General features: G+C 33.7%; 1 protein-coding gene across 41 annotated transcripts in view; it reads left to right on the top strand.

Annotated features, from left to right (window-relative positions):
- STPG2 (sperm tail PG-rich repeat containing 2) overlaps window positions 1-14,603 on the top strand; it is a 533,064-nt gene that overhangs the window by 151,754 nt on the left and 366,707 nt on the right. The window lies entirely within an intron of this gene.

Here is a 14,603-nt window from a genome sequence, read left to right as displayed (position 1 = left end):
GTTCTTGACACCGGAGAGTCTCATACTTGTTAAATAAATGTGGTTTTTAAAAATGTTTTAATAGATCATTTCTTTATCTTGAGAAATTTTATGGTTGTGTTGTGTTTCTCAAGTGAGTCATTGTACACATTAGGATCCACTGTGGAGAATGTCCACATTTATTACTAGTACAGAGTTTTTAAGCATAAGAATATTTAGTGAGGGATCCCTCACTGGGTGGCGCAGAGGTTTGGCGCCTGTCTTTGGCCCAGGGCGCGATCCTGGAGACCCGGGATCGAATCCCACGTCAGGCTCCCGGTGCATGGAGCCTGCTTCTCCCTCTGCCTATGTCTCTGCCTCTCTCTCTCTCTCTCTCTCTCTGTGACTATCATAAATAAATAAAAATTAAAAAAAAAGAATATTTAGTGAATTCATAGTTATTTCTATTATAATATTATAGCTACTAGGAAAAAATGCAAATCTATGAAGGTACCCATAAAGAATGCATATGTATTTGCTAAATGTGTTTGTAGTGAAACAAGTTGGTGATGAGTCCTAAAGAAGATGAGTTATTCTACCAGTTGCTTTTACTTAATTTAAATTTTTCTCTTTTAACTTGGATATGGAAACTCCTTTTTTAAGTATTGCTGTTTTATGACATGAAATACTTGCAATTGAAAGTATTGGGCAGTACCTTGCTTACCCAAGAAGCAAAATAGTTTAATCACACAGAACACTTTGATTTTGGAAACTCTTCTGCAAATAACATGCCCTTAAAACATATGAGTATATATCTCATAAAAAATCCAAATTATTGATCTCAGGTCAAAATTGTTCTCAAACTTATGAAATAATGGAATTAATTTTATAATTTTTACTTAAAAATATTAGAAAATTTACTTTCTACATATTTAAAATTTACATGTATAGATATGCTGTAATTTTAAAGGGTATATAGTTTGATTTTCAACATTTTTATAAGCTTTATATAAAAATATTTAAAAACTCAGGCTTCTGGTTTCATATGAAAGACATATACATATATCTCTCTTTTACATGGTCCCAATGAAATAGGTATTTTTTAAAAAACTACAACATAGCATTATTTTAATATAAAAAGACAAACCGATTGAAAATATGATAAATGGAGGCTAGAAACAAGCCAGACATCTGTTTATTAGGCATTCCAGAAACAGAATGGTAAGATAGTAGTTAGGAGTATTTGATATAAAAAACAGTAAGTTATCCTGAACTGAATTAAAACAGAAATCTTCAATTAGAAGAACTCAACAAAATACCAAGGAACTTAAATTTTAAAAGACATACATCCCTTTTATATTGTTTTGCATTTTCAGAAAACTAGAATTAAAATACCCTTGAAGCTTCCACAGAGAAAAGTAACTAGGTCACCTACAGAGGGATGAGAAACATATTGATATCAAACACTTTCCCATCAGCATTAGTAACATTTCAGAGCTAGGAGATAATGAAATAATACTTTCTTGAATTTCCAAGAGGAAATAAATTCGAATATAAAATTCTGCCTTTATTCAATGTAAATGAATCAAGAAAATAATTTTCTGGCATGGGAGAGCTCAGAAAGTTAGTACTTTTACATTTCCATGTATAAAGATGCTCCAGCAAAATATAAAAAGGGAAATGAGAGAATGGTGATATACCCCTAGAATAAACATTTCCTCGGTAAAGTAAAATGAAAACAAATGAATAAAAAAGGCATTTTTAGCTCGTTTGTGGGTCATTCTTGAAGAATCATGAATTTGGTGACAGAATTTCATTTACTTCTCTATGTGTTTGGCCATACTAGTTGGTTTGATAGGAAATAACTATGATATTCAAATTTTTGTTTTAATACTGAGTGGTTTTAGATCAATCTATACGAAGTATGGAGGACCTAGTTATAATATAGAAATATAAATATTAGAAAACTTAGTATCAGTAGGACAATAAAAACAAGAAGTGAAAGATTGGGAAACTGTAAAATGTGCCAGATTTCTTATAGTACTCAGAGTCAAGAGTTGCCAAAAATTGACAAATTGCAGTATAAGTCCATATATTAAACTTGTAATGGTAAATACAAAAAAAATAAATAAATAAAAAGAAAAAAGAAAAGAAAAAACCCAAAAAACCTCTAAGTAATAACTCAGTTACTGTTAAAATAAATTATTTCTGGGAATGGAACTAGAGAGAGGTCAAGGAAGACAATTTTACTGTTCATTTTAGAATCATAATTTGATATCTATTTATGCTGTGAATATATTATTTTAAAATAAAAATAGTACTCATGAGTTAATGATGAATATATATGTGGAATGGCATGATCTACTGGCAACTGAACTGACCCATTCTCTGCAAACATCAAAATTATAGATAAATTAGAAATAAATATATTCATGAGTGCTTCCAGAATTAGGAAGAAATAAGGAGTACACAGGCTAAAAGCTAAATTAAGGGGTTGGGCAGAGAGTGACAAGTAGATCACTGAAGTTCACTTTTACCATGAGAACCTTTGCCAAACCAGATGACACTGAATTTTAATTTTTAAAGCTTCCAAGGCCTCTAGGGAATGAAATAAAGCTTAAAACTCTCTCACAGTGGGTAGTCTCAAAGAAAATTCATTAATACAGTTAAAACTCCAGAGGGCAAGCTGTGCAGGTTAACAGTGGTATAAATCTTCTTTTCCTACCCATTAGAGGATTGGAGAGAAGTTAGTGGTATTGGACGTTTTGATTTTGAATGAATATAGGGGAATCACCCCTGAGAATCTGTTACATTTTATATTCATGTAATGATGTGAATTGTTAAAAAACATCTCTCAGAGATATTAATGAAATTAATTTTATTAATAAAAATAAGAGCTAGTGCTTATATAGTGTTTATTCTGTACCAGGCATCATGCCAAATGTTATAGTATTTGAGTACTATAATTATGGAGATTTTTAAAAATGAGGGAACTAGGGAATGCCTGGTGTCTCAATCAGTTAAGCTGCTAACTCTTGCTTTTGGCTGGGGTTATGATCTCAGGGTCCTAGGATGAGGCCCAAGACAGGCTCTGCACTCAGTGGGAAGTCTGCTTGAGGATTATCCCTCCCCCTTTCTCTCTGCCCTTTCCGCCACTTGTGCACATGCTCTATCTCTCTCTCTCTCAAATAAATAAATAAATAAATCTTAAAAAAATGAGGAAACTGAGGCTCAGAATTTAAAGTTTAAATGACAGAGTCAGAATTCAAACTGAAGCAATCTAGTAATAGAGTTCACTTTCTTGTTTTGTGCTCTTTTCTTTTGGCTTGAAGAATTAGGCTTACGAAAAATAAATATGACAGTATAATTGATTTTTATGACTTAAAACAAGAGATAAATAACTGTGAGGATCTCAGACATTGTAAAGAATAGAACTTTTCTTAAAATGCAATTTCTGTTTAGCAGAGACTGATAGAAGATTCAGTATTACAAGCAATATTGAAGTTAATAACTTTCCTCTAGTTATTGAGAGACTCAAAATTAATGACTATCAATTTAGTGGGAGAGTTGGAAGAATTTAATATACTTAGGTCACTTCATGGCTCAGAAAGGGGCGTGATTTGCCTAATGACAGTTGGCATCAAAAAAAATCACAAAAAATTTGAACAACATTTTCTAAAAATTAAAAAATGACTTGAATTTATTAGGCTTATTTGGTGAATAGTTTGCACTACAACATTTATTACTTGATAAACAGGCTTATAATACAGAGAGTTGAGAATGAAGGGAATTTAAAAATAAATTTTGATTTATATATTTATATTTTAATTTATATTAATTTGAGTTGTTAAATATTTTGAATATCATCCCTGAATAGGTTAAAGTTTAAGAACAAAAGCTTTGTAATCAGAGAAATATTGATTTTTTTCATCAAGTTTTTATTTAAATTCCAGCTAGTTAACATACAATAATAGTAAAATAGTTTTCATACAGTAGTACAATATTAGTTTCAGGTGTAGAATTTAGTGATTCAGTACTTACCTACAATCTGCATCACCTGTTTAACCTGTTTCCTCACTCCCACCTCCCCTCCAGTAAGCATCAGTTTGTTCTCTAGAATTAAGAGTCTATTTCTTGGTTTGCCTCTCTTTCTTTTCCTATGTTCATTTGATTTGTTTCTTAAATTCCATATATAAGCAAGATCATAGGGTATTTGTCTTTCCCTGACTGACATATTTCACTTAACATAATACTCTCTAGCTCCATCCATGTTGTTGAAAATGGCAAGATTTCATTCTTTTCGATGACTGAGTAATATTCTATAGTGTGTGTGTGTGTGTGTGTGTGTGTGTGTATTTCGTATCTTCTTTATCCATTCATCAGTTGATGTACATTTGGGCCCTTTCCATATTTTAGCTATTGTTGATAATTGCTGCTATAAACAATGGGTGCCTGTATCCCTTGGAACTAGTATTTTTGTAACCTTTGGGTAAATGCCTAGTAGTGCGATTGCTAGATAATAGGGTAGTTCTAATTTTAACTTTTTGAGGAAACTCCATACTGTTTTCCAGAGTTCACCAGTTTGCCCTCCCCTAACAGTGTAAGAGGGTTCCCCTTTATCTACATCCTCACCAACACCTGTTTCTTGTATTGTTGATTTTAGCCATTCTCATTGTAGTTTTGATTTGTAGAGAAAGGGTGTTTTTGATTTCTACTCCACCTCCTAGATGCCTGAGCTTAGGCAACTTCTTTAAATCTGTTACTTTTTTCTTTTTCTTTTTCTTTCTTTCTTTTCTTTTCTTTTCTTTTCTTTTCTTTTCTTTTCTTTTCTTTTCTTTCTTTTCTTTTCTTTTCTTTTCTTTTCTTTTTTCTTTTTCTTTTCTTTTCTTCTTTCCTTTTCTTTTAAAAAAGATTTTATTCATTTATTAGAGAGAGAGAGAAAGAGTGTACACAAGTGGAGAATTAGCAGGCAGAGGCAGAGGGAGAAGCAGGCTCCCCACTGAGCAGGGAACCTGATTGGGACTTGATCCCAGCCCAAGAGATGATAATTGTGGAGTCCATAGCTTTATAATAGAGCTTTTAAAGAGTGAAAGTGTCTTCTAATTTCCACTTTCCTTTAATATTCTAGAAGTAGAGGTTGGCTAAGAATCCAACTTCTCTATTAATTAGCTATTTCTGATTGATAAACTCAAAAATCTCAGTAGCATCAAACAAAAACCATTTATTAAACTGCAGGATTGCAGTTTAGCTAGAGAAATTTACCCCAGGGTGCAGGTTTCCTTGGGAAAATCCGCCTTATGCTGCCATTTGACTGAGGTGGCTCTTGGGACCAGCAGGATAACTGGGGCATATTCTCCTCATGGCGATAGCTGAAATACAAGAATCTTACTAGAGGAAAGAGAATAGGAAAATTACAGAACAAGGGAATTTTCCTGCTACACTGAAAGAAAGAGCCTCTCCTGTACTGGAAGGTTATATAAGGATAAAGAAAGGTGGCAGTAAGGGAGTTGATATTTGAGTGTGAAACTTGCATCATGCTCTCCCACATTGTGGGTGAACTCTGGTAAGATTGGGGGTTGGGTAGTAGTGGTGGATAAATGGAGACTGAAGTTAAGAAATCCCAGAAGTGATAAAGTATGAATTCCACTTAATACTTGAGAGCCTGGATGAGTGCTAGAGTAATACTATCCTTTCCCCATACTGGTGGCTACTGCAAATATAAAGTTAAAATGGTTGGGGTACCTGGGTGGCTCAGTTGGTTAAGCATCTGCCTTCACCAGGTCATGATCTTGGGATCCTGGAGTGGAGTCTATATCAGGCTCCTTGCTCAGCAGGGAAAAAAAAAAAAAAAAAAAAAAGAAAGTCCTCAGTCAGGGTCTAGTCAGAAATAGATAATACAAGTAATTGTATATATTGGAGAACTGAAAAAGCAAAAAAGAAACACTAAAATATCTTAGAAATAGTAACAGAGGCAATCAGTGCCACCATTTTTAGGCCTTGGGGAGCAAGAGGAATAGGTGAAATTATTATAACTTGAAAACTTGGAGAGACCTGTTGTTGCTGGGATTCAGCCTTCTGAAGAGGCGGTATAGCTCAGCTGGTGCTAGTGTCTCAGGAGCTCAAAAGTGAGGTCAGATCCTTGGGACTTTGAAGATAGTAAAAATGTATTAGAAATGGATTTCATCTGAACTATTTCACAAGAATCAAAGTTATTCTGACTAAAAACTATATTACCCTCAATCTTTTTTAGAATTTCTCACTGGGATTTATATAGAAAGTACTTTGATTTTTGCATAGTATTTAGAGTTTATTTTGTTGGTTGATTAGTTTGCTTATTGGTATCGTATCATTCATCTAACCATTGGTGAGGGAAGGTACATTAAAATGATTTTCTGGACATAAGCTTATTAATGCAAGTAAAGGAATTTATGCAAATGATTTCTGACACACAGGAAAGTGAGTTGGTCTCAGTGCACTTAGATACTGCCTGTATTTCCATTACATTTTGAAGCCTCTCTAAATTTTCATGTAATCGTCTAACTTCATTAGTTCAGAAAATGTGTTTGATATGCAAGTAGCAAGAATAAGTGCTGCTGGATGCTATCTTCATCAAAGCAGAGAAAGAATAGTGAAGGCAACTCCTGATCCAGATGTTTTGGGATAAGCCAGATTCTAGTAGCCTATATTTTGATTGGGTGCAATTGCCTGTCAGTACCTATACAGATTGTGAGAAGAATGCTGTTCTATAGTTTTAGGTATTTTTGGTTGCCCTACATTAGTCTCAGAAGTAAGTAATAACTTCATGAAGAAATGATTTTATCTTTACTCTTTGGTTGTACTTTCATGTGTTTTGAAAATGAAATCTGTCCCAACTATGAAGGTGTCATGTTTATTTGAACAACAGCAAAATGACTCATATTCTGTATAATCTCTGAGGTTTAAATTTTGCTAAATTTGTGGCATCCATCCCAATCTAATTCCTATATTTTATATCAACCTGTCATTATTTTGTAGCTTATGTGGTATAATTTTGAAGGGATACAGAGTGACATAAGGAAAACTAAAGCAGGAGCATGTTGGAAAAATTGTAGCTACACAGATTCATTTGCTACTATGGGAAAGAATTACTGCTTTCAAATTAAGAAGCAGATACATAGGAAGAAACACCTTCATTCACCAGTCTTTCTAATACCTTCTATTATATCCTGTTGGCTGAATCCAACAGAGAGCCATCTAACAAAGCACAAATATGGTTTGAAGATTCCCACGCATGGCCCTGGAACAATAAAAAGCTACAAATCTGGTACATTTCACTCCCTTGACCACTTAGCACCCATATGCATCTTTTTACTCATATGTGAATTTCCACATGATATTCCAAACAACTCTTAAGTTTCTGCCTAATATGATACAACTATATTTTGTATAACAAAAGTTTTCTCACTCTTCAAAATGAGGAGATAAAAGTTTCCAACAGTGATTGTCTTTATATCTGGCCAGTTCATTTGTTCAACAATTAAAATCCTATGTGATCTGAGTTCAGACTGGAATAAAAATTTGGTCATAGCCTATCTAAATATTTTGTTATCTAAATACTGTTATAATTTTTTTCTTTTCCCTTTTTTAAAAAAAAGATTTATTTGAGAGAGAGAGAGTATGTGTATGCACATATGTGAGTGAGTGGAGATGAAGAGGGTCAGAGAGGGAGAGAGAATCTACAGCAGACGCCCCACTGAGTGCAGAACCTGATACAGGCTTGCTCTCACAACGGTGAGGCCATGACCTGAGCTGAAATCAATAGTCTGTCTCTTAACTGACTGAGCCACCCAGGCACCCCACTTTGTTAACTTCTTATAAAACTTTTAGAAAATAAAAAGAAGGAAGATGAAAATAGTTAACACACACACACACACACACACACACACACACACACAGGAAGAGAGAAGGAAATTTATAGCTAACTAGTCCAAGGCTGTAGATGATATTTCTGACTTCCTTTTTCTGCACCCCGCCCCACCCCCCATGTTTCCTTTGCCCTCAATCAGGGTATCAGTTGTTCAGGGTTCTTTATGTAATGGAAGACTAAACCTGTGCCCTGATAAAGTGTTTCCTGCCTTCACTGTGTATCAGCAATTTAGATTTCACATGTTAATTGTGACAAATCACTGCAGTCAGTAGAGTAACCTCTACTTTGTTTCAGTAGCATCAGTCACCCAAAATGCTAGTTAAACACTCAAATTTCAAGTCTGTAGAATCAGAGCTGTATCTCTAAGTGGAAGCATTTCTCTCTTGGGAATCAAGATTTATAAATAAATAGAGCTCAAAGTTATGGAGACAGGAGGCAAACACTTTGTGTGTTATTGGTAAAATAATGAGAAGAGGTACTTGATATATATTGCATATGAAGCACCATGTGTGCTTAAACTCTGTCCTCTCAAGGTCTGATCTTGCAACTGGCACCTTAATTGAGTTTTCAGCAAGCCCTTCTATTGTTCTTGTAGATTGACTGCTTTTAAGTGATGAGGGTATGTTAGACCTAGTGAATTTTGTGAGCACAAGCCTGATGCTACATTTCTTTTACTGTGAAATAAGTTCCTTGATCAGAATTAATGTCTAGAATATCGTAACAGTAAATAAGCCAAAGGAGGGCAGTACTGGTGATAGAATTATTGACAAGGAAGACAGATGAGGTCCTTTATTGTAATGACTTTTTTAAGGTTTTGAAGTCAAGGTTATGCTGTGTTCTTAAAAAAGAGTAAGTGTTCTTTTTCCTCCTGTTCTCTCGAAGAGTTTATTTTTTGCAAGATTGATTTATTCTTCCTTAAATTTTATAAGGATTCACTCTTAAAGAATTCTAGACATGTGATTTTACTTGTGGGAAGGATTTAAAGAAAGAATTTGATTCCCTTATCTATTAAATGTGTATTTCTGATGATTTGGTGTCTGGGTCTTGTTGACCTTGAAGAGACTGCACCTTCTAGGATTAACCAATTACTGGAGATAGTAAATGACTCTCCTATAAATGTTCCTTTCTTAGGCAAACTAACCAATCCAGGGCTCACCATCAACCAACTCCTCTATGGGGTTCTCATACTAGGGGCCATTGTTTTCTGGCTTTAATCACCCCAAGAATAGGTACCAGACAAGGAACAGCCCACTGTGCTGCAAAGCCTGCTGAAATTATTCAAATCAGCCAATCCTAAACCTACATACCCTGTCTCGATGTTACTTCCTGTGGAAATCACAGTAAAGGCTCTCATCCATATTTTCATCTTCCTGCCTCCCCACCAATCGTGATGTTTCTCTGTGTGACCCTCTATGACATTGAGATCTGTGAGTATAACAAGCTTTTAGCAAACTTTGTCTTCTCATCTCTCAATCTGTCATATCACCTTGATGTACTAAAATAATAATAAAACCAATTTTTATACACCTTAATAGATACTGGACTATTTATATTTTGTTTTTCTTCTTTTGTCTACTTCTATTAATTTACCTTTTAGAGAAATATACCCATTTCTTCCAAACTGGCAAATATATTTGCTTAATCATAGTATTTCCATCTTTTTTTGTCTATAAGATTTATAGTGATGCCCCTTCCTTTCCTCCTGATATTGGTAATTTGTGTTTTCCTACATCCCTCCCTCCCTCCCCTTCCTTTTTTTCTGTAATCAATCTTGCTAGAAGTTTACCATTATTTATAATCTGTTTTTAAAGAAAACTTTGACTTTGTTTTTATCTGTTCTATATTTTCTATTTCATTGATTATAATTTTTCTTTGTACTTTCTTTAGGTTTGACTTGTTCTTTTTCTAGTGTCTTGAAATGGAAGCTTAATCAATTATTTTTCAGTCTCTTTTTGATTATATGTATTTTTAAGACAATTTCCTTCATATACTGCTTAGCTGTATTCTGCACATTTTATATTATTTTTAATTTTGACTTAAAGTATTAATTCATATTTTAAAAATTTGATGTATTTAGAAGAGTACTATTTAATTTTTATAAAATTGGCTTTCTAATTGTTATTCTTTCAAACTTGCTTCCATTATGAAACATAGAATATATTCAATTATTTCAATGTGTTAAAAATGTAAAGGCTTTCTTTATTAATCAGCATATGATCAACTCTGTGTGTGTGTGTGTGAGGAATGACCCATCATACTTTGTGATATCTGTAGAGTTCTCCTGAATGCATTAAAATATTCTTAATAGTACATAATAGTACATACTATTTTATCTGCAGGCTATCTCAATATCAGGAGATAGAATTTATTAGGAATTGCAGATTTAGCTTTATTTGGAACATCCTGATTATCCCCAACAATTACTGTTAAGTGTCTTAAAATCTATTCATATTAACCAATATTTGAATTTTTGGTTTCAGTGGGAAACTTTTGACAGAAAAGATGGAGAGTAGTAATATTTTTCTCAATTTCTTTTTTTTAAAAAGGTTTTATTTATTTATTCATGAGAGACACACACACAGAGGCAGAGACATAGGCAGAGGAAGAAGCAGGCTCCACGCAAGGGAGCCCAATGTGGGACTCTATCCTGGGACTCCAGGACCATGCCCTGGGCTGAAGACAGATGCTTAAGTGTTGAGCCACCCAGGCATCCCTTTTTCTCAATCTTCTAATGAGCCTTCTATGACTTTAAGTATTCAAGAATATCTTTTAAAAATCTTAATTTTACTTTGGGCCATTGTCACTCACACTTAAGACCATTTCTTTGAAGTTGGTTTTAATTTGTCTTAACTTAAAACAGATTGTCTATTTTTTTAAAGGCAGATATTCTGTTTTCATTGTTGTCCTTCCTGGTTTTGTATCATACTAGGTACATACATACTAGGTTCTTAGCATATAGTTTGACATTAAAGGAAGAATATAAACCAGAAGATTCTCTTTTTTTCTTATAAGCAGTACTTACCTCAAAGGAAGAATAATATAATTATAAACTATTGAATGAGCCTAAAAGGAGATGAAATCCTTGTCAAATTGATATATTGTCTAAAAGAAATACTTGGCATTGCCTTCATAAAAGTTGAAAAAAAAGTTGAGAAAATGGATTTCTTTTATTTTGTACCTTGCGGGTAGCCTCGTTGTGGTTTTTTTGTGCCTACATTTTCTGAAATTCAAGACTATGTGAGGTTATTTTTATTCTTTATTTCAATATAGCTTGTGGATATGTCTTTACCTAAATATGGATATAATTTTTACTTTATTTTTTAAGTTTAATTATTTAAAAAAAATTTTATTTTTTAGTAGACTTCATATGCAACATGGGGCTTGACTCACAACCCTTAGACCGAGAGTTTCACACATTAATGATTGAGCCAGACAACTGCCCCTGAATATACTTTTTAAATATTAAATTTATTTTACTTATTTTCAAATGCTGTCATGTATCTAAACTTTTCATCGTTATGTTTTGATCTTTTCTTAGCTGGGTGAGATTGATGTGGAGAAACAAAGGCAAAAGAAAAGAAAATTAAATTTCCCTACAATTTACAGCCCATTGACAAGACGTTGAGACAGGCAGAGTGAATTTCCTGGAGAAACTTAACTAACTTGATGTTAATACTTTTGTTAAGGACAAAAGGCAATCTTAGCTTAACATTATCCCAACCTTCAGGATCCTATAAGTCTCCTTTAACATATAAAAATTTCTTTGGGAACTTGTCTACTCCCCAAGATACATGTTGGCAGTCATCCCCCTAGCATATGGCCCACTGATATACATCTGAAGGGTCTCATGACTAAGGTTTTATTAGATAGTAATAAATGACCTTTTCTTAACTATAGCTAGCTCCCTCAAGGTCATGGAAACTTTGCTTCCAAATTCCTTAGACTTAAGCTCCCTAACCCTAACCCCCTCCCAACTTGAAAGTATATCATCAGTCTTCCCTCACAACCCCAGTGCAGCTCTTTCTGCCCATGCTCCTGTCCTCATTTTAATAAAAATGCTTTAATAAAAACACCTTTTGGTACTGAGGCTGTCTCAAGAATCTTTTTTTTTATTACCTTTTTAAAAAATATTTTGTTAAAGTATTCACAAGAGACATGCATACACAGAGAAGCAGAGACATAGGCAGAGGGAGAAGCAGGCTCCCTGCAAGGAACCCCATGTGGCACTCAATCCCGGACCCTGGGATCGTGCCCTGAGCCGAAGGCAGACATTCAAACTCTGAGCTACCCAGGCATCCTCAAGAATCCTTTTTGACTGTTCACTTGGAACCCCAGTATTTCCACATGAAGATAAGTCAAGCTTACATAAAAATAGAAAAATATGAAAGTCATTTATTATTTGTCAGTGTTCAGATTTTCTCAATTTGTTCTATTTTTCTCAATTCTGTTTTCTTTTCTTTTTTTTTTAATTTATTTTTTATTGGTGTTCAATTTACTAACATACAGAATAACCCCCAGTGCCCGTCACCCATTCACTCCCACCCCCCGCCCTCCTCCCCTTCTACCACCCCTAGTTCGTTTCCCAGAGTTAGCAGTCTTTACGTTCTGTCTCCCTTTCTGATATTTCCCACACATTTCTTCTCCCTTCCCTTATATTCCCTTTCACTATTATTTATATTCCCCAAATGAATGAGAACATATAATGTTTGTCCTTCTCCGACTGACTGACTTCACTCAGCTCTGTTTTATTTTCTTGGTAACCTATCTCATTTATAGGTTCTTTAAGTTAGTTCAGTGTGGTGATTCTTTTTCATAGTCGTGGTGAGCCGCTATTACAGTAGTTCTAATTGGGCTCAGAAAATCATCAATTTAGTTGTGTTTGCCCTAAACATAATTTATAGGAATATATGATGAACATCAATTTAACTTGAGATAAGAATGTGGTCTCAGATAGAGATTACTGTGAAAATAACTCTGTAGAGAGAGGTTTTCTTGCTTGTTGGTATCAAGTATTACATATATCCAGTTTAGATACATCATTTCAAAGAACTGATTATCTTTCACATGTAGAACTTATACTGTTCTAAATTTTGGAGATTTTATTTTTAATACCTGTTCTAAAAAATAATTGATTTGAGCTTTGATATTCTCAGGATTTGCAATGATAATTTTTTTCATTAAAATAAACACAAATCAGGAAGTAAACCTAAATGTTATATTATTGTAAATGTTAAAATTTGTATTCAAGTTGTCCATTTAAGTTTGCCCATGAAATCAAAAGTTGGATGCTAAACCGACTGAGCCCTCCAGGCACCCCATCTGGATTTTCTTTGACACTTAAATTGCTCAAATTCCCTTTAGGATGGAGGTTATTTTTAATATCATTGTAAAATATTTGTTGTGCTGTCAATATTCCTAGAATGTACATACTAATGTGAATTTATTTTGCTGAGAGATTTTGCTTCAAGCTTCATGATAAAGATATCCCTTTCTTCTTTAGAATTATATTTATTGGATCATTATTATAGCTAGATTTCTCCATTTATTTGCTAATGGAACCAGAATTATATGCCAACTGGTAAGGTCAGTGTTTCTTAGCCTTGGTGTAGAAAGCTTCTTAGAATCAGTTAGAGAACTGTAAAAAATGCCAGTGTCAAGTCCCTAGCCCTAGATAGTGTGAATTGTGTGGAGTGGGTCCCAACTATCTATATTTTTTAAAGCTCTAGACAATGTTAAGACAAGTGCATGTTGAAAACTGAGTTATAATTTATACTAAATTTTACTCAGTGTTAGTTCTCCCTTACTTTCTAATTAGTTTAATTTTAAACATTTACCCAGTTGTTCATTCATTTGTTCAGCATATATTCATTGAGGGTTTAGCATGAGCAGTTCTAGATGTTAGGAACGTAGAGGTGGACAAGACAAACAAGATCTTTGCCTTCATGGAAATAATATTTTAATGTACAGGGGGAAAGGAGGCCATAAGTAAAATAATTAAATAATTGTGACTTTTTTTTCTGTTGGTGTTATGCGTCAGGATGAAAATATACAGGGTTATGTGAAAGAGCAATGATGGAAATATGGGGTGGGTTGATACTCCCAGAAGTTTTCTCTGATAACAGCATTGAGTTAAGATCTAAATGAGAAGCTAGTGGTGAGAAGGGGCTAAGGAAGATTGTTCCAGACAGAAGGAGCTTCTAGCATCAGAGCCCCAGGGAGAAAAAAATAACTTGACATATTTGAGGAACAGAAAGAAAATTAGATGGATGGTTTTCAGATTAGAAAAATCATTTATTTGAATTGATATTCCTCCAAAGGTAATGTATCATTTGTGTCTGATTGATTTCAAGATTTTTTTTTGTCTTTAGTTTTCAGCAATTAGATTATGATGTGTCTGGTTATAGATTTACTTAGGTTTATCTTGTCTGAGGTTCTTGAATTTGTGGGTTTATATTTTTCGTCAAATTTGAGAATTTTTAGCCATTCCATATATATTATATATATATATAATATATATATATTATATATATATAATTCTTGCACTCTTCTCTCCTGAGTCTCTGACACAAATGTTAGACCTTTTGGTATTTTCACACAGATATGTGGCTCTGTTAATTCTTTAAAATCTATTTAAAAATCTACTTTCTCTTTGTTATTTTGATTTGGATAATTTCTGTTGATCTCTCTTTAAGTTGATTCTTTTCTTATCATCTCCATTTGGCCACTTAGCTCACCCAGT

The sequence above is a fragment of the Canis lupus genome, chromosome 32 (assembly GCF_003254725.2).
Source record: "Canis lupus dingo isolate Sandy chromosome 32, ASM325472v2, whole genome shotgun sequence".
Taxonomy (NCBI): domain Eukaryota; kingdom Metazoa; phylum Chordata; class Mammalia; order Carnivora; family Canidae; genus Canis; species Canis lupus.
Note: the sequence above shows the minus strand (reverse complement) of the source record. Positions and strands in the feature narration are given on the sequence as shown.